Source organism: Mustela nivalis (assembly GCF_964662115.1).
Source record: "Mustela nivalis genome assembly, chromosome: 3".
NCBI classification, from domain to species: Eukaryota; Metazoa; Chordata; class Mammalia; order Carnivora; family Mustelidae; genus Mustela; species Mustela nivalis.
In genome coordinates this window covers 64,580,541-64,602,958 of record NC_139022.1, presented here as the reverse complement: position 1 = coordinate 64,602,958, position 22,418 = coordinate 64,580,541, and the positions used below count along the sequence as shown (strand labels likewise).

The following is a 22,418-nucleotide window of genomic DNA, read 5'->3' as shown; positions in this document are numbered from 1 at the left end:
TTTTGAGGAAATCTCAGGTGGGAATATTTTGCATTGTATATGTAACAGGAAAATAGAAAGCAAAATTGTTTAAATGCCAGCACTAACAGAAGGCCCATCATATTCACGGAAAATATAACATTAGCAAAGCTGTTTATAGAAACATAATTAAAATATTCAAATATGCATTACAAAGCTACAGTATTAACAATTTTAATGCTAGCAAAAGTAATATAAAACTCAAGTACCAATACTAATATACACAGCACTGAAATCACATGGAAAACTACAGAAAAGATTAAAACTATTTTGTTTTGTAGATGACTAAAACTCAGACATTTTAATTATAATTAAAAATATTTTAAAGAAGTTTTAATATTATCAAGATACTATATGCAGTCCTTTAATAAGATACAGCTGATATCCTAATGGTAGTTCCATCACAACTCCCTTTGTACAGTTTAAAATTCAACTACAAAATGTGGCTACTTAGAGAAATAGGAAATTATTTTACTTAAGTTCACTAACATTAATTTATGCATGTTAAAATACAGAACAAAAAAAGGTAAACAAGTCATTTTCACTTTTCCACTTTTATTCACTATTTTAAAAACATTAAATTTGCTATCACTTATAGCATTCTGAACATACGCATGATAGAGAGACAGTCAGCCAGCCAGACAATGTAAGATCTCTCATGGAAACCATTTTTTCCAAAGGTACTCTATTCTTCTTTTCCAAGTAGTTACCAAAAACTTTAATGGGGACTCTAAAAATCAGGTGAAGTCTAGTAAATTTCCAGAACGAGTAAATACATATTAATCCATGTTCAAAAAAGCACCTCCATATGATTATAAATATATTCAAACTCAATAATCAAAATGTAGTGGTCTTTCTCACCATTTGGAGCGCCTAGTTTGATTTTCAATCCCAGGATATTGCTCCTTGAGCTGGCATTGACAAACTGCTGCAGTAACATCATGTACTCAGCTTTCTGAAATGGGAGGGAAGCCAGTGTGGCAACTTTTCTGCCCAATTAAAGAGCATTGTCTATAGCAGGCCTATATAATATACAGCCTATAGACTGCACATAGCCATAAAGCAATTGCTCACAACCCACCTACAGATTTGAGAAGAGAATCAAGTAAAAAGACAGACAATATGGCACCCATGTCAGGAACAAGAGATACAGCTGTTCCAAAGATTCCACCTCTTAATTTACATGATATAATACTCGGTATCCAAACTCGTGATAAAAATCAAGGTGATTGGTCAATCCTAACAAAGGCATTCACTGTACCCATGCTAGACTTGTATAAAAACTTCCTAATAGGCAAAAACTATATAGAACTAAAACTAAGAAAAACCTGGAGCAATCATCTGACAGCTTATCTTCTTTGAGCAGTCAATAAATATTTACTGATGAGCCTCATGGCTTATACGTGCCATAAGAACTTCTTTTAATCTCTTTTTCTTGCTCTTGTCATTTACTTACCAATGGGTGACCATAAAACTTTTTGTCCAAACAGGAACATTTTTAAAATGAACACAGCAGGGAGTGGTATCATGGACGATGACTGAGTACGAAGCTCTAGAATCAGTCCCTCCACCAAAACAACTACAAGCTGGTAAAAACAAAAACAAAAACTTGTTAGAAACAACTATTTCAGAACTCTGGAGTCTAGTTGAACACTTGTAGCATCCAGGGGAGTACCTGATGAAGAAAAAACTAAGTTTTAGTAAATTTCGGCATTACACATAGCAGCTACAATCCATAAGCCCTGCCAAAAGTAACCAGGGGGACAACAGCCAAAATTCCTGATGCAGCTTTCTGGCATCAGGGCAGACACTAAAGACCTTCTCTAAACACTAAAAGTCTGTGTTTTGATCTACATGGCAGTTCACTGGAGGGCCAACACAGAGCCCTTCAACCTATCAGGTTGCTTTGCTTGCATCACTGAAGGAAGTCACAGAGACATAATAACCAAATTCAAAATTTTTCCCCTCCCTGTATCGAGGTATTTAAGGAAATATCAGGTCAGTGGCTGACCACAGAGGTAAAAGAATACAGACTTCAGTGACCACACATGACAAGAAATACAGTCTACAAAAACAATGTGGAAAAATCAATAAACAAATGAACGAAGGACTGCAGCCTTCATCGAGTAACAATAGCAATCCTTGGTGCATAAGGAAGAATTTTATTCCTAGAATTACACTACAATATTCAAAATGTCCAAATATCAACAAGAAAATTATAAAGCACACAAATGGAAAAATATTACTCATTCATAGAAAAAAAAAGAAATTGACAGATATCATCCTAAAAAAGCCCAACACTGAACTTAGTATGCAAATACTTGAATTTGCTACTTTAAATATGCTCAATGAGCTGAAGAAAGCCATGGACAATGAACCAAAGTAAATTAGGAAAAGTATGGTATAAACAAATAAGGAATATCAACAAAGAGAAATTATTAAAAAGATCAAAGTAGAAATTATGGAGCTAAAAAGTACAAACGTGAGAACAAAAAAAATTTTTTTAAAGATTTTATTTATTTATTTGACAGAGAGAGAGATCACAAATAGGCAGAGAGACAGACAGAGAGAGAGATGAGGAGAAGCAGGCTCCCTGCTGAGCAGAGAGCCCCATGCGGGACTCGATCCCAGGCCCCTGGGATCATGACCTGAGCCAAAGGCAGAGGCTTAACCCACTGGGGTTAACCCACCCAGGCGCCCCAAAACAAAATTTTCATGAGAGGCACTCAACAGCTATATACATTATGGGAGTCCCAGGAAAAGAGAAAGAAAAAGGAGCAGAAAAAAATTTTTTGAAGAAATATTGTTAAAAGCTTCCCAAGTTTGATAAAAGATATGACTATACACATCCAAGAATCTCAACAAACTCTAAGGAGACAAAGAAATCCACACCACATTATTATCAACTTGTGGAAGGACAAAGAATGTCGAAAGCAACAAGAGATAAGCAATTCATCATATACAAGGCATTCTCAAGAAAAATTAATGGCCTTTTTCTTATCAAAAAAAGATGAAGGCCAAATGACAAGAAGACATATATTTAAAGAATTGAAAGGGGAAAAAAATGTCAACCAGGAATTCTGTATTCAGCAAAACAATGCTTCAAAAATGAAAAAGAAACTACAACATTCCCAGATAAACAAAAGCTAAAGGAATTCACTAGTAGAAGATGTTCTCTATAAGTAATGCTAATGGAAGTACTTCAGGCTGAAATTAAAGGATAAGAGACAGCAAGTTAAAGCCATACAAAGAAATAAAGATCACTGATAAAGGTAACTACCTAGGTAATATAAAACCTAGTATTACTGCTTTTTTTATATACAACTCTTTTTATTTCCTATATCATTTAAAAGACTTGTACTAAATAATAATTATAAATCTATGTTAATGGGCACACAATGCATAAAGATGTAATTTGTGACAATAACAACATAAAGGAGAGGATAAAGCTAGAAAGGAATAGAGTTAATGCATTCAACTGAAGCTAGCAGGTATCAATTCAAATAAAATTTTTATAAATTTTTATGATGTTAACTGTAATTCCTAGTAGCCACTAAAAAAAATAACTAAAACCATACATAAAAAGAAATAAATATACTTGAACCAATGTAACACTGTGTATCAGCTATACTCAAATAAAAAAATTTTAATGAAGAGGGACTCTAAATGGTATACTAGAAAAAATCCATCAAACACAAAAGAAGGCAGCACTTGAGGAATGTGAGGAACAAAAAAAGACATGACACATAGAAAAATAGCACAATGGCAGAAATAAGTCCTTTATAACAAATAATGACTATAAAAGTTAAGGGTTGGGCGCCTGGGTTGCTCAGTTGGTTGGACGACTGCCTTCAGCTCAGGTCATGATCCTGGAGTCCCGGGATCGAGTCCCACATCGGGCTCCCAGCTCCATGGGGAGTCTGCTTCTCCCTCTGACCTTCTCCTCGCTCATGTTCTCTCTCACTGTTTCTCTCTCAAATAAATAAATAAAATCTTTTAAAAAAAAAGTTAAGGGTTAAACTCATCAATTAAAAGACAGCTATTCAGCATTATCAACAATAGCCAAACTATGTAAAGAGCCCAAATGTCCATCAACTGGTGAATGGATAAAAGTGTGATATATATACATGATGGAATATTATTCAACCATCAAAAAGAGTGAGACCTTGCCATTCACAACATCATGGATAGAACTAGAATGTGTTATGCTAAGTGAAATAAGTCAGAGAAAGACAAATACCGTATGATTTCACTCATATGTGGAATTTAAGAAACAATAACAGATGAACATATGGTGGGGGGAAGAGAGGAGACAAACTGTAAGATAGAGTCTTAGAAATAGAAAACAAATAGGTAAAAGAGGGAGGTGGGGGGAAGGGCTAGATGTGTGATGGGTATTAAAGAGGACACTTGATATGATGAGCCCTTATACAACTAGGTGTTGTATATAAGTGATGAATAACTGAATTCTACTCCTGAAACCAACACTGCACTGTATATTAACTAACTAGAAGTTAAATAAAAAATTGAAAAAATAATAGACAACTATTAGTAGAATGAATTTTTTAAAAATACGACACAACTATAAACCGTATATAAGAGACTCATAAACACAGATTGAAACTGAAAAGAAGGAAAAAGGTATTACACGCCAATAGTAACAAAAAGGGAGCCCCGTTCACAATATTAATATGAGACAAATGGATTTTACATCAAAAACTGCTGCAAGAGACAGAGAAAGACATTTTATAGTGACAAAGGGTCAACTCATCACAAAGGTATAACAATTATAAATATCTGTGGTGAGGATATGGAGAAAAAGAAATCCTGATGCACTGTTCATGGGAATGCAAACTGGTGCAGCAACTATGGAAAACAGTATAGAGGTTTCTCAACAAAATAAAAATAAAATTACCATATGATCCAGTAATTCCACTACTTGGTATTTACCCAAAGAATACAAAACCATTAATTCAAAAAGATATATGCACCCCTATGTTTACTACAGTATTGTTTACAATAGACAAGATATAGAAGCAACCCAAGTATGCAGAGATAGTTGAATAGATAAAGAAGATGTGATGTATACATGCAATGGAATATTATTTGGCCATGAAAAAGAATGAGTTTTTTTGTTTGTTTTGGTTTGGTTTTTTTGTTTTTTTTGTTTTTTTTGTTTTTTTTTGCCATTTGCAACAATATGGATGGGCTTAGGGGATACAATGCTAAGTGAAATAACTCAGACAGACAAAAACAAATACTATATAACTTCACCCATATGTGGAATTTCAATAACAAAACAAAGAAAAAAGAGATGAAAAAAGACTCTTAAATACAGAGCATAAACTGTGGTTGCCAGGGGAAAGGTGGTTGGTGGAACTGGAGGGATAAAGGGTATTAAGTGTACATTTATTGGGGCACCTGAGTGGCTCAGTAGGTTAAAGCCTCTGCCTTCAACTCAGGTCATGATCCCAGGGTCCTGGGATCAAGCCCCACATTGGACTCTCTGCTCAGCAGGGAGCCTGCTTCCCTTCCTCTCTCTCTGCTGCCTCTCTGCCTATTTGTGATCTCTGTCTGTCAAATAAATAAAATCTTTTAAAAAAAAAAGAGTATATTTATCATGATGAACACTGAGTAATGTATAGAATTGTTGAATCATTATACTGTACACCTGAAACTAATATAATACTGTTAATTATACTTTAATAAAAAATTTTTAAATTATAAACAGATACACATGAATCAACAAAGTCTCAAAATATATGAGGCAAACACAGTGACATAATTGAAAGGAGAAATACAGTATATAATAATAGTTGGAAACTTCAACAGTCCACTTCAAAAATGGATAGAATACATAGAGAGAAAATTAGTAAGGAAAGAAAGGACTTGAATAATACTATAAACCCAACTAGACCTAAAAGACATGTACAAAACACTCTATCCACCAATGGCAGAATATCTATTCTTCTCAAATGCATTGGAACACTTTCTAGAATAAACCATATGTCACATAATAAAACAATTTTAAAATTTTAAAAATAATCAAAGTCATTCAAAGTATCCTCTCTGACCAAAATGGAATGAAGCTAGAAATCAATAGCAGAAGAAAAACTGGAGAACTCAAACACCTGGACATCAAACAACATACTTTTAAGCAACCAGTAGATCAAATAAGGAATCACTAGGAGACACAAAACAATACTTTGAGATAAATGAAAATGAAAACGCAACATACTGGAGCACTGGGTGGCTCAGTTGGTTAAGCCACTGCCTTCAGCTCAGGTCAGGATCCTGAGACTGAGCCCCACATCAGGCTTCTTGCTGAGAGAGGAGCCTGCTTCTCCCCTGCCTGCCATTCCCCCTGCCTATGCTTGTTTTCTCCCTCTCTCTCCATCTCTCCCCCTATCTCTCTCCCCCTCTCTCTGTGTCAATAAATAAATAAAAATCTTTTAAAAATAAAAATTAAAAAACAGGACATACCAAGACGTATAGGGGGGCAGCAAAAGAAGTGTTCTGTGGAAAATTTATGGTTGTAAACACCTTCATTTAAAAAATACATCATGTCAACAACCCAATTTCACACCTTAAGGAACTAGAAAAAGAACAAACAAAACCCAAAGCTGAGAGAGGGAAAGAAATAATAAAGATTATATTCAAGAGAAACAAAATAGAGAAGAGAAAAGCAATAGAAGGAATCAATAAAACCAAAGGTCAGTTTTCAAAAACAAAAATCAACAAAAATGAGAAACCTTCAGCTAAACGAAGAAAAAAACTGCAAATAACTGAAATAAGAGATGAAAGCAGGGACATACATTTATTTTTTCAATATTGTTTTGGCTACTGGAAGTCTCCTGCAATTTCATATACATTTGAGGAACTGTAGTTCAACTTTATAGAAATTAAAAGGACTATAAGAAAATACTATGAACAATTTTATACCAAGAAATTGGACAATCTAGATGAAATGTATGAATTCCTAGGAAATTCCAAGACTAACTCAAAAAGTAAAAAATCTTAACAGACCAGTAACAATAGATTGAGTCAATTAATAAAAATAGCCTAACAAAAGAGAAGTCAGGACCATATGGTTTCAGTAGTGAATTCTATCAATCCCTAAAAGAAGAATTAACAACATTCCTTCTTCTTCTTCTTCTACTTCTTCTTCTTCCTTTTTTTCCTGCAGGGAGACCGAAGTAGGGCTCCATCCCAGGACCCAGAGATCATGACCTGAGCCAAAGACAGACACCTAACTGACTGAGCCTCCCAGGTGCCCCAACAACAGTCTTTCTTTCTTTTTTTTTTTTTTTTAAGATTTTATTTATTTATTTGACAGAGAGAGATCACAAGTAGGCAGAGAGGCAGGCAGAGAGAGAGGAAGGGAAGCAGGCCCTCTGCTGAGCAGAGAGCCTGATGTGGGACTCGATCCCAGGACCCTGAGATCATGACCTGAGCCGAAGGCAGCGGCTTAACCTACTGAGCCACCCAGGCGCCCCAACAACAGTCTTTCTTAAACTCTTCCAAAAAAACAGAGAGGGACCTCTTTCTAACACATTTCATAAGGTCTGCATTAACCTGATACCAAACCCAGACAAAGATACCATAAGAAAACTATAGACCAATATCTCTTAAGAATATATACAAAATTCCTCAACAAAATACTACCACACAAGTTCCAAGAGCACATTTTTCTTTAAAGAATTTTATTTATGTGAAAGAGACAGAGACAGTGAGAGAGGGAATACAAGCAGGGGGAGTGGAAAAGGGAGAAGCAGGCTTCCTGCTGAGCAGGGAGCTCAATGCAGGGCTCTATCCCAGGACCCTGGGATCATGACCTGAGCCAAAAGCAGACACTTAACAACTAAGCCACCCAGGCATCCCCCCCCAAGAGCACATTTTTAAGATTATACACCATCAGAGCACGTGGGTGGCTCAGTCAGTTAAGCATCCAACTCTTGGTCTCACCTCAGGTCTTGAGCACAGGGTCACGAGTTCAAGCCCCATGCTGGGCTCCATGCTGGGCCTGCAGCCTACATAAATTTTAAAAATTTAAAAAATAAAGCGTATACACCATCACCAAGCAGGATATAAATCAGGAATGCAATGGCAGTTCAATATATGGAAATCAATGAAATGCATACCACACTAACAGAATTTTTAAAAAAAGAAAAAAAACTACATGATCACCTCAATACAGGCCCAAAAAAGCATCTGACAAACTTCTAACGATTCTCATGATAAAAAATTCCCAAAAACTAGGATAAAGGGGAATTTACTCAACACAGTAAAGGGAATTTATTTTTAAAAAAACACCATAGTTAATATTATACTTAACTAGTGAAAGAATGAAATCTTTCCCCCAAAGATCAAGAACACAACAAAAATTCATGCTTTCACCACTGCTATTAAACATTGTATTGGATATTCTAGCCAGAGCAATTAGTCAAGGAAAAAAAATAAGATGTATCTAATTTCTGCTTGTAAATGATATGATTCTATATACACAAAATCCCACAGAATCTACACACACACATCCACACACAAAAAAACCTACTAGAGCTAATAGATGAATTCAGTAAAGTTGCAGGGTACAAGATAACACAATTAGTTGCGTTTCTACCTGGAAATTAAGAAAACAATTTCATCTCCTATAGCATTCAAAAGAATAAAATACTGGGGAATAAATTTAACCAACAAAGTGAAATACTTACATTGAAAACTATAAAGCATTGCTGAAAGGAATTAAAGCTGCCCTAAATAAATGGAAATACATCCCATGTTCACGAACTAGAAAACTGAATATGGTTAAGATAACAATAATCCAGAAAGAGAAATAAATTCCTCAAATTTTTATGGAGCTACAAGGTACTCTGAGTAGCCAAAACAATATTCAGAAAGTAAGATGTAGCTGAAAAACTCACATTTCCCAATTTCAAAATGTACCACAAACCTACCCTAACAAAAACAGTGCAGTATTGACCTAAGGACAGAAATAGAGACAAACAGAACAGAATTGAGAGCTAGAAGTAAACTCAATCATCCATAACCCATTGATTTTTAACAAGACATTCAATAGGGAAAGAACACTTTCCAACAAATGGTAAATAAATAACCACACAAAAATAATGAAGTTGGATCCATACCTCACTTCTTATACAAATATTAACTCAAATAAATGGCCTAAATGTAAAAGCTTAAACTTTAAAATTATAAGAAAAAAAAAAGAGGTAATATTCACAACCTCAAATTTGGCAACTGATTCACAGATTTCACACCAAAACATGAGCAGTAAAAGTGAAAGACAAATGGGACTTCATAAAAATTATAATCTTTTTTGTTCATTAAAGAACACTATCAAGAATGCCAAGGGAAAACCTAAAGAATGGAGAAAAATTCTGCAAATCATATATCTGATAAAGGATTAATAATGAAAATATATAAAGAACCCTTATAATTCAACACATAGACAAACAAACCCAAATAAAAAGTGGACAAGGGACCTCTTAGTTTCTCCAAAGAAGATATAAAAATAGCCAATAAGCACATGAAAAGATTTTCAATATCTCTAGTCATTGAAGAAATGACTAGAAACTCATTTCACATCCACTTAAGAAGATAGCTTTAATCAAAGAATAAATTAATAAAAATGACAAGTGTTGGCAAGGATGTAGAGAAATAGGACCCCTTGTATGTTACTGGTGGGAATGCAAAATGGTTCAACTGCTATGGAAAACAATTTGGCTATTCCTCAAAAAATTAAACACACAATAGTCACATGGCTTAGAAATTCTGCTTCTAAGTATATACCTAAAAGACATGAAAACAGAAACTTGTACATGAATGTTTATAGTAGCATTATTCACAACAGTAAAAAGATAAAAAGAGTCCACATGCCAATCAGCACATAAATGGATAAACAAATTGGAGTATGTTATGCATTGTGTGTATGTATATTTAGCCATAAAAAGGAATAAAGAACTGACACATTCTACAACTTGGATGAATCTCAAAAACATTACACTAAGTGAAAGAAACCAGACACAAAAGATCACATATTGTATGGTCTTCTTAAATAACTGCTTATAAGTTTCAGTATGGTTTTCTTTGATACTTTAAAACACCATGCATTTTTTAAGTAGTGATATTGTATTTACATGGATTTAATCTACAGTCACCACGGGGTTTCATATAGGAGGCTTTTCTCAGTACTTAAGTTTCTTCTATTTTAATCTCTTCTCTAATGCTTCGTTTTTCTTTTCTTATTAAGAAAAGGAAAAACACAATTATACATCCAAACCTAGCATTAAACTACAGTTATTTTAAAGTAAAAAAATAAAGTCAAGTACATAAGGAAAATGCAAACAGAATGAGGACCTCTCCAAAATTCTAAGATGTAATCCTTTAAAGTATACAGCTTCTGTAATGAAATGTAAATGTTTACAGACTTTTCACCAAGGGACAGAACTTAGGCCTGATCAAGACCACGTAAGGTAAGAGATGTTAAGAATCCTAATGCTTACCTTTTCATTCTATTTGGGGGGAAAATATATTCCTAAAGTTTTTAATCTTTAATATATAAATATTTGTACCATGTAAAATTTTATAATAAGGTATAATTGTATATATAAATATGGCTATTACTGGACATGTAATTTTTAAGAGAAAATAAATTTATTTCAAAACACTACTTACTCAACTAGTTATGAATTACTTTAGAAATGCTCCTCTCAAACAAATTTTCTGAATTTTACAACTTTTTTTTTTAAGATTTTATTTATTTATTTGACAGTGAGAGACACACAATGAGAGAGGGAACACACACAGGAGGAGTGGCAGGCAGAGGGAGAAGCAGGTTTCCCACTTGAGCAGAGAGCCCAATGTTGGGCTCAGTCCCAGGACCCTGGGATCATGACCTGAGCTAAAGGCAGATGCTTAACAACTGAACCACCCAGGCGCCCCTATTTTACAACTTTAAAACCAAGTTTAAAAAGTACAGTAATATATCACCTCACACTTGTCAGAATGGCTAAAATCAACAACACAAGAAACAACATGTGTTGGCAAAGATGAGGAGAAAGGGGAACCCTCTTGCACTGTTGGTGAGAATGCAGACCAGTGCAGCCACTCTGGAAAACAGTATGAAGGTTCCCCAGAAAATTAAAAACAGAACCACCTTATGATCCAGCAATACTACTAGGTATTTACCCAAAGGATACAAACATACTAATTCAAAAGGATACATGCACCCTGATGTTTATAACAGCATTATCTACATAGCCAAATTATGGAAACAGTCCATTGTCCATCAATCGATGAATGGATAAAAAAGATATGGTGTATACACACACACACACACACACACACACACACACACACCGGAATATTACTCAGCCATAATAAAGAATGAAATCTTGCCATTTGCAATGACATGGATGGAGCTAGAGTATTATGATACATGAAATAAGTCAGAGAAAGACAAAATTTAACTAAAAGTTAAATTTAACTAAAAGTTAAATTAAAATGTTAAAAAAAATGTTTTGAGGCATTATAAACCAAATACAGCATACATTTCTCAAAATTGTTATAGAAGATAAACTGTATTATTGCTAACAACATGACTATGATCTGACCATAAAAAAATTCAATATCCTCATGCTGAAAAAAATGAATTATTTCTCCAAGATTAAGTATCTCTTTTCTAAATATCATTATTAGGTATCCTAAAAGTTAATAAAATCAAAGTGAAACACACAAAAAGAAACTTTGAATTCCTTTATTCATTTATAGACAGTAATATGAAATAAACACAAAACTCACATTTCATTTTGTATTTATATAAAAAATTAGCAAGGCATTCTGTTTATGTCTTGCTTTGATCAAGCAGGCTTGTCTGTGAAAATAAGAAATTGCTGTGTTGTCAATGCTAGCTAAGCCCACCCTATAAATTTTAGAGTCCAGGAAAATATATTTTTGCAAAAAGTCTATTCAACCAGAAAAGCAGAAATGGGAACATGGAATGTCTTGGGTCTTTATAGGAAAAAGCCCCATTGTTGTCAAAATTGTTCTTATTCAAGCACTTCTGCTGCTTTCCCTTCTTTCTCTACTATGTCTCTCTACCTTGACTATATAAAAATAGTACAGCATCCTCTTAATATATGCATTATATTTAAAAGAAACATGTTGGAGCACCCAGGTGGCTCAGTGGGTTAAACCTTTGCCTTCAGCTTAGGTCATGATCCCAGAGTCCTAGAATCAAGCCCCAGCAACAGGATCTCTGATCAGTGGGGAGTCTGCTCTTCTCTTGGCCTCTGCCCTTCTCCCCTCCCCCTAAATTAAATCTTTAAATAAAATAAAAATAAACATATTTGCTACATTCATTTGTTCATGAGTTGAAAATGGAAATATAAGGTTTTGGGGTTTTTTTTAAAGATTTTATTTATTTGAGAGAAAGAGAGTGTGCAGTCATAAGGAGGGGGAGTGGCAAAGAGAGAAGGAGGAGCAGGCTCTACACTGAGCAGGGAGCCCAGTACCTGGGGATCATGACCTGAGCTGAAGGCAGATGCTTAACCCACTGAGCCACCCAGGCACCCCTAGAAGGGTTTTTTAAATGTCTTTCTGGCTTTGTCATATAAATAATTGCTCCCACTCTTAAGTTACATACCGTGATTTTCGTGATACTCTTCTTTTTGTATTAAGTGAGTATTCATCTTAGATATCTCAAAGCACAACAACTTTTCTCCTGATTTTGACCCCTTTTTTATAAGGATTCAAGATCCCTAGATGCATGACAGAGACAGTCACTTCCTTGCCAGAAAAAAAAAGGATATGCAGTATGCATGTACATAGGTCACTTTCTAAGTGTTTGCTTTAGTTAGCTTCCTCTTTACTGTGAATACACATAGCTTCATTAAATGGTGCCAATTTTTAGTAAGGCAGCTTACATACAGAAAAAATTACATGAGAAGAAACCCAATGACTCTGAAATATTCTGTCCAAATCAGTGTACTTCTAAAATGTAGCTCTTTTCTAAATTTTTGTAATATATTCAGTAGAGTACTTTTTTGGAAAGATAAAATTCTTCCACATGTTTCAGTGATTCATAGTAGTCATTATCACAGACTGACAGATACCAGGTAACTCAAAACCAAGTTTTTTGGTTGAGTTTCTATTAATCCAATGTGTAGGACATATATGAAAAATGCTGAAGCAGGAAGCAACATGGATAGCAATGGAGTTATGATGCTATCTGTTTAGGTTGCTGTGTGAAACCCCATTCTCATCACCAGAGCTGTAATTAAAACTCTGGCTGCCTGAAACCAAATATAAGGTTGTGTCCTCTTCACAGAGCTGTCAATCTTTCAACTACCTGGTTTACAGGTTCTGAGAAAAGACATACTCCTGTTTTAAACATGTGACTGAAAGATACTGCTTTGGTAAATTTAATTAGATGGAAAATGGAAATTTTTTTCTTCATTCCACATCACTGTGGAACAGTGACAACTACAAGACTTTGGATTGTTATCTTGATGAATGATTCAATTTTTACTTATTAGTTGGTGTGTGTTTTATTGTCCTAACATATGAATTCATATTCAAATGTATATACTATACTCAAATACATTTAATGTAATACATATTTATAAATCTAAGTTGATAAAACCTTGATACAAATGACATAATGATTATATGAAGAAAATGAAAACAAATGCCAAGCCTGAAATACCAAAAAAAAAAAAGTTAAGATTCTTATTAGTTCCCTCATATTCCTCATATTCCTCATATTTTCACTAAACATGTCAGCAAATGTATACACTGCATGATTTCGTATAATTTGAATCAAGGGTCAGTTAGAAAACATTGCACTTTTATATTTGCTGATCAATGCACAGATTTTTAAATACCATATGCCATTTTTTCTACTGGATTTTCTAAGCATTCTTTTTAAAAAGAATTGCAGAAGTATTATGATTTAAAGTTTCTTTACAAATAAATCTTATAACAACAACAACAAAAACCCATAAAGATATCTTTTAAGATACCCTGAAAGTTAACTTTCTTTAGAGCCACTTAAAGTAGTCTAAAGAAAGATTTAAGTCTTTCTTGCATTATTTTTCACTCTGGTTAAAATATTATACATAATAGGAGTTAAAAGCTAACAAAAACAGGTAGGAATGAGATTACTATTATTTTTATCACAAGAAACTCAAAAATGGTAGAAACAATTTTCCAATACTTTTGCCAAATTCCTACGTCTAGTCGAAGTTCTAAGTAAGTATGTCATCTCCAAAGGAGAATTTCTCTGAAAGCTACAAACCTCTTTAAGCGATCTGAATGACTTGAACATTTCTAAGCTGTTTACTGCATATTAATATTGCCTCTATATTTTAATGTGCAAAAATGTACAGCAAAATATCTAGGTGAATGTATGAAATAGAAAAGTTTCTCTGTGGCATTCCAATATCTAATACAGTTTTAATGAAACACCTGCACTGCAAATAAAGGAATATAAAAGAAAGCAACAAGGAGGACACAAGTTAGAGCACAAGTGAAACAAAGACATAAAATCAAACAGGAATGAATGTCATTGGATAAAGCCTCTTCAATGACTTAAAAAATACCCTGAATCAAGAATCTGCACTTGAACACAAATTACACTTAGGTCATTTTTTTCTATTTTACTAAAAATAATTTATATTCACCATAATGTTGCATAAAAGCTTCTGACCTCACTTATTGCCTTTTTGAAAAAAGCACTAAGATTAGTTGACCTGGATTCTCAACAAAGATTTTTCTTTAATTTAAAGGGAGATGAAGAAAGAGGAAAACAAGTAAGAGAGAAAAGAGAAAAAGGAAGAGAATGTACTAAAAAGCACCTATAATAAAGATCAATAATCTTTTCAGGCAAGAAAAAGGGGGGACGGTTTGGTAGGAAATGCCATAATGTTAGTCATAAGATACGTTGTAAAAACTTGTTTCATATTTGTGAATTGTGCTTGTTAATTAACTTCAGCCAGTTAATTACAAAAAAGGGATGACAGACATTAGTGACAGAAAATAAATGCTGTCCATCTACTTCTGGGAACATGACAAAGTGAATTTCTCCTGCTCCAAACACACACACACACACACACACACACACCCAATGGTGGAAAAAATAGAACCAAAAAAATTAATACATAGCTCAGAAATGTCCAGGCTCCAAAAACAGAACTCAAAGCCAGAGCTAACAAGAGTCAAAGCTGAGAGCATGACAACTTAGAGGAGTACAGAGTAGAAACAGTTTAAGAGCCAGTAGCTAAGGTTTTAAGGTCCATATGTAGTGACAGAATACATGGTATAGGGCCCACCCAAGTAGGGGTTAGAATGAAATAACTGGGATACCCAAGTAAAAAGTTCAGATAATCAAAAGACTGCTTACTCAATAAAAAAGAGTATTAAAAACAAAAACAAAATCTCTGCTCACAACCCCAGAAGAGAAGCAAGGAAGCTGGCTCTCTGCCAAAAGCTCTATGTAGGAAAAAAGTTTCCCATGAAAGAGCAAAACCTGAAGATGGGTTTGAGGTCTGAATTTACATTACACACATGGTACAGTAATCCCATGCCAGATAAAAAACAGATCCTAATAAGGAATTTTTACATACTATTATGGTATGATATTCAGGAAATATTAAATGAAAAAAGCTGGGTGCTGAACAGTGTGAATAGTATGCATGTATTTATCTAACAAAGGAAACAAAAACATAGACACATACATTTAGTTCCATTAAAAAAAAAGATCAATCAAAAGCTAACTGAATTATTCATCGTGGGAAAGAAAAAAGAGGGCAGAAGGAAGGACAGAAGCCACATTTTCCAGATTTATCTTATTTTCTAGATTTTTAATATGAAATTGTAAATATCTGATTAATTATAAAACAAAATTGAACCAAGAATTTTAAAAGTGCTCCCCCAAATTTGAAAGTAAAATCAAAGAAACTAATCCATGTATCAAGTCAAACTAATCCATGTATCAAGTCAATGGTTTTAATAAACACATAGGGGGCACCTGGATGGCTCAGTGGGTTAGGCCTCTGTCTTCAGCTCAGGTTATGATCTCAGGGTCCTGGGATGGAGCCCCATGTCAGGATCTCTGCTCGGCAGGGAGCCTGCTTCCCCCTCTCTCTCTGTCTGCCTCTCTGCCTACTTGTGCTCTTTCTCTTTGTCAAATAAATTTTTTTAATATTTTTAAATAAAATAAACACATAAAAACAATTTTTTTAAAGATTTTATTTACCTGACAGACAGAAACCACAAGTAGGCAGAAAGGCAGGCAGAGAGAGAGAGGGAAGGAGGCTCCCCACCAAGCAGAGAGCCCAATGCGGGGCTTGATCCCAGGACACTGGGATCATGACCTAAGCCGAAGGCAGAGGCTCTAACCCACTTAGCCACCCAGGTGCCCCCAAAACAATTATTTTGAGTGACTTAAAAACAGAGTAATCTGATTACAAATCATCAGTGGGATATACAACAAAAACCAAAAGAACTACAATGAAGTTGTAAACTATTTCAGTAACCATATTATTGGTAATGGCATTGGTGTTGGTATACTGATAGTAATATAGCAAGAGCAATTAATTATATTAAGGCCACCAGGAACCAAGATTTTCAACATAAAAGAAAAAACTATAAGTACAAAATGAAGAAAAGTTAAAAACCCTTGTATTTCCAAATTTGAAATGGAAATATGAGGCTATACCTACGAAGCAATTTTCTTTAAAAAAAAAAAAAAAGTTGTATGTCCTAGCTGTTCATATTTCCACTAAAAGGGCCTAGAAACGGTAACAAATCAAGACCACTCAGCACCCCATCATCTAAACTGTGGTCTCTAAAAATAATTTTTGCACTAAAAGGAACTAGAGTAGAAACTGATGCCAGTTCTAAGGTAGAAAACAGACAATATGAGCCTGAAATATCTTGCTGTACCAGAAAACAAAAAAGTTATCAAAAGCTGATAGTATTGTATCAAAAGGGCTCAGTAGGTAACTTAAAGAGATGGGAAAAGATGGGACAATCTTGGGAAAAAGATAATACCAGTGGATTAAAATAGTAAATGTGTTAAAAATCCATATGTTCATGGCAATAATAAAAAATGAATGTTCATAATTGCTTTTGCAGGATGCCAGAGAAAAAACTTAGTATTCTTTTTTTTTAAGATGTTATTTATTTATTTGAAAGAGAGAGTGAGAGAGTGTACAAGCAGGGGGAGTGGCAGGCAGCAGAGGGAGAAGCAGGCTCCCTAAAGAGCAGGCGAAGCCCGATATGGGACTCGATCCCAGGACTCCAGGACCTGAGCCAAAAGCAGTGGCGCAACCAACTGAGCCACCCAGGTGCCCCCAACTTCATATTCTGAAAACTAGTAAATAAAAGGAAAAAAAGTCATGCATTTTTTCCTGTCTTTTCTTCATTAACTATACCTCAGAAAAACTAAACTGTTGATGAGGGCAATTATATATAAAAAACAAAGTTAAATTTTACAACTCTGAATGGCAGGATGAATCTGGGCAGTGATCACCAACAAATGCTAAGATCATTAGGCAAAGAGGAACTAAAATTAGCAGAGAGGAACTTAATATACAGCACAGGCTGACAATACCTGAAACTACTGATCAATCTTAACATCACACACACAAAAAGAGCAACCACATGTTACATGCCTCCTGGTGTGATACAAAAGAATGTATACAATACTACCTATGAAATATTCTTGCCAAAAAAAATCAAACCTGCGTAAGCCTCTAGATCTAAGTATACCTGGTTTACAGGGAAATGACACAGAGTAACACATTTAATGACACCTCAGAAACAATTAACAAAATCCTGAATGTAGATGTACAAAAAGGAGTTAACATAGCAAGACTGCTATCCTTAGAAACTGCTATCCTTAGAAAAGTCTGTTTGCAAGACTGGCCTTTGGCTGGTGTCCGGGAATTTGTGTTTCACCAGAGTTCCCACCAATCCCAGAACTGGTAAGACTACTCAATGTGCCTACCCTGTTTGTACAGCAGACACTGTAGTTTATGCTTGACATGTGCTCTCCTTCTACAAGTCTAGAATTTTGGTAACTGCCAGGCAAAAGATGCCTACACAACCAGCCTCCAAAAAAACCCTGGGCACTGAATCTCTAATGAGCTTTCCTTTTAAATATTTCACATAGTTGTCACAACTCATTTCTGAAGGAATTAAGTATAAACTGTATAACTGCACAAGGAAAAGACTCAGAGACTCATACCTGGATTCCTCCAGACTTTGTCCTATTCTCCTTTCCCCTCTCTTGATACTACCTTGTATCCTTTTGCTATAATAAACCACAGCCTAGAGTATAACTAACTATTTAACTATATGCTGAATCCTATGAGTCCTCCTAGTGAATCAATGAGCCTGGGGGTGGTCTTCACAATCCCCAACACAAAGGGAAAATTTACAGATTAATAAACTGATCTGTACAATAAATTGCACAAGAAAAAAAAGGTCTAAAAATCTATAGAGAAGTTTAACAGTAAATGTTTAATTACAGTATTTTGTTTCAGTTTCTGGGACTAAAGATGGAAAACACTAACTAAAAATTTTTTAATTTATGATTCAAAAACCATAAAACTTTTAAAAAGAAATTTAAATAAACTTCCAAATAATTACACAAGTCTGTGGCATTTATACCCTTTAAGTCATTCAAATTGAAAACTGCACTAAGACTTTTGGGACATTCTGTATAAATAACTGAAATCTGACTCAAGAAGAATATTGAAAACCTGAATATATTCATAAGCATCAAAAATTAAATCAGCAGCCAAATATCTATCTACAAGAAAGCATCAGGCCAAGTCTGTTGTTTATAGACAAGTATTACCAAATCTTAAAAAAGAAAAAAAAGATAAGCCTTATTTTAAATAAGATATTCCAAAGAATAGAAACAATAGAGAAAGCTCTTCAACCCATTTTATAAAGCCAGTGTAATCTTAATGCTCAAAATGACAAAAAGTATGTCAGAAAACACAATAGGACATTCAAATTTACTAACATCAGTAAAAGAAACACTACACAAAACATAAGCAAATTTAGGGGCACCTGGGTGGCTCAGTAGTTAAGCCTCTGCCTTCGGCTCAGGTCATGATCTCAGGGTCCTGGGATTGAGCCCCGCATCGGGCTCTCTGCTTAGCGTGGAGCCTGCTTCCCCCTCTCTCTCTCTGCCTGCCTCTCTGCCTACTTGTGATCTCTGTTTGTCAAATAAATAAATAAAATCTTTAAAATATATATATATATTTATATATACCAAATTTAATCAATTTAAAAAACCAATTTGTCTATATGTCTATATACCTAATTTACATATCTATATATGTATACACACATAATACATAAATGTATCTATATAAACTACAACATGATCAAGTAAGTCTTTATCCCAAGAACTCAATGATTAATTAATGTAATTTGCCACAACATATAAAAGAAAACTCATATTATCTTTTAGAAAGATGCAGGAAAAAATGGGACGCCTGGGTGGCTCAGTTGGTTGAGCAGCTGCCTTCGGCTCGGGTCATGATCCCAGCGTCCTGGAATCGAGTCCCACATTGGGCTCCTTGCTCAGCAGGGAGCCTGCTTCTCCCTCTGCCTCTGTCTGCCATTCTGTCTGCCTGTGCTCGCTCTCTCCCCCTCTCTCTCTCTATAAATAAATAAAATCTTTAAAAAAATAAAAAAAGATGCAGGAAAAAAATTCAACATCTATTTGTCACCTTCTATTAAGAATCTCTTAGCAAGTTAAGAATACAAGGAAATTCCCCTAACCTGATATTTAATGGGAAAATTTTTAAAGCATTTACTTAAAAGTTAGAAACAAGGTGAAAATGTTTGTTACTACATACTGCTTATATTCAACCCTTCTTAAGTACAGGAAATGCTAACCAACTTTAAAAGTTTTAAAAGCATAAGGACTGAAAAAAAAAGTCATTATTTTCAAATAACATTACATAAAAGATCCCAGAGATTCTACAAATTGCCAAAACTAGTAAGAGAGTTCAAAAAGGGTTATTGGATACAAGATCACTATAAAAATAATTAATAGAATTCCTATGTATAAATAATAACCAAGTAGAAACGTAATAGAAGATCTCATTAGCAATAGAAAGAAAATCATAATGTACCTAAAAGTATGTCTAATAAAATCAGATTAAGACCCCTATAAAGGAAATTATAAAACTTTATTGTGAGGCATAAATGCAAACACAAATGAACGGGAAGATGTACTATGTTGGTAGACAGGAATACTAAGTTTCATGAAAATGTCTATTCGTACTAAATTAACTCTATTAATTCAATTCCAAAAACCCCATGAGGGTTTTTAACAGTACCTGACAACAGGACCTTATAATTCACTTGTGAGAGAAGATACTAAAAATAGAAAATCTTCCAAGAACATGGACAAGGTGGCAAGACTTACCTTAAACAGCCTTCATTACATTATAAAGCACTTATAATTCAGATGACATAAGATAAACAAAGATAAACAAATCAACCACACAGAATGGAGAACCCAGAAACAAATGCATCTACATATGACTATTTGATGAATAAAAAAGCTGTTAATACAAATCATTGGGAAAAGGAAAAATTATTTTAAAAAATGATCCTGAGAAAATTACTTACACATATGGGAAAAAATTTAGATCACTGGCTCACAAAGTAAATCCCAGGTGATTTTAAAACCTAAATCTAGAAAGCAAAATTATAACACTTTTAGGGGAAAAAGCAGTAAATTAGCCATATGGGATCAACTAAGGAAAAGCTTGTTTAAACAAGATACAAAAAAAGTACAAGCATCAACGTAAAAGGCTAAAATTTTTTACACAGTAAGTTTTAAAACTTCTATATAACAAGACATTATAAACAAGGAAAAAGACAAGATACAAAATGGGACAAATTTATAATGCATACAAACAAAAATGAATTTTTATAAAGAACTTCTAAATCAAAAAGAAAAACAATAACAAAAAGGAAACAGAAATAGGCAATTCACAGAAAAGAAATCCTAAATGGCCAATAAACATATGAACGGTTGCTCATCTTCACTAAATGTTAGGTAAAGGCAAATTAAAACAAAATAACATTTGACATTATATATAGTCTATGGTCTAAGTATCACCAAGTATGCAAAGTAAAGGAAATCTTACATACTGCTGGTTGAGGCATAAACTGATACAGCTACTTAAGCGACTGATTTGGCCATATCAGGTAAAGTTGATAATGATTACAACCAAGAAATGCATACCCTAAAAAAATTTTCACACATATGTGTAAAGAAACGTGCATAAAAGTGCTCACCTCAGCATGATTTTAACAATTAAAAATTGCTATATGTGCTGCCGAAGCGAGCACAACAATTAAAAATTGGAAATGATCTAAATGTCCATAAATCCCTGTGTCACTACAGACAAATGTGAAAAACACAATACTAAGTGAAAAAATGTGCTCCAGAATATGAATATCAATAGTGTATCATTCATATGAAATTTAAAACATGCAAACAATGCTTTATATGTGAACTTTTCCACAGTGATGAAGATGTTCTATATCTGCACCATCCAATACAGTAGGCTAAGCCACACATGGATAATAAACAGTTGTAATGCAGCTAGTATTCCAAGAAACTAAATGTATTTTTTTAATTGATTTAAATTTAAAGAATCAAATGTGGCTGGTAGCTACCATATTGGCAGAACGGGTCTATATGATTTATGGGTACATACATGCATGGAAATATAAAAACTTTGAGGAAGAATACACACCTACTTCAGGATAGTGGTTACTCCTAGAGAAGTGATGTAGGTGGGAATGGAATGTGACAGTCTCTGGGATCTTTCATTTCTTTAAAACACTAAAACATATAAAACAAATATGTCATAATACTGTTTGTTAAAATGGACTAATCTGTTTATTCAGTATGTTTGAAATATTTTCCAATTTACTTTTTCTAATATTTCCTATTTCAAATGTTTCATTTTCATTTCTTTTAAGTATTTATTAATTTAAATTTTATATAACTTTTTGAAAGTAAACCGTGTTTAAATCTTTGTCATACCTATAGATCTAAACGCAGGTGATCAACTCTCATACATACAGTCTCAATGAATATATACATATAATATTGAAAAAAGTACACAACACAGCAAAAACGGTGACACAGCATACTTGCCTAGTTTCTAACTTGATTTTTACAAGTAATTTTCAAAGGTCCAAAATGAAATTTCAAAAATGTGTTATTTTATTTAGGTTCTAAATATACCAAATGGATATGACCATGTATTTATCTTATAGATTAATCAGAAGTATTAAAAGTATATTAAATAAAATAGCAAAGATATCACTGG

At 34.0% G+C, this 22,418-nt stretch overlaps 1 protein-coding gene across 6 annotated transcripts in view; it reads right to left on the bottom strand.

Moving 5' to 3' along the window:
• Positions 1–22,418, bottom strand: part of LOC309861221 (uncharacterized protein) — a 535,944-nt gene that overhangs the window by 437,385 nt on the left and 76,141 nt on the right. For 4 of the 6 annotated variants that reach the window (XR_014309821.1, XR_014309822.1, XR_014309823.1 and 1 more), the window contains exons 6-7: positions 3,839–4,011; positions 1,475–1,604 (exon numbers count right to left, since the gene is read on the bottom strand). The gene's annotated coding sequence lies outside the window, so the exon portion shown is untranslated. Of the gene's footprint in view, positions 1–879; positions 974–1,474; positions 1,605–3,838; positions 4,012–22,418 lie in introns of all 6 variants that reach the window. The other 2 variants (XM_082723973.1, XR_014309825.1) reach the window with 2 other exon arrangements.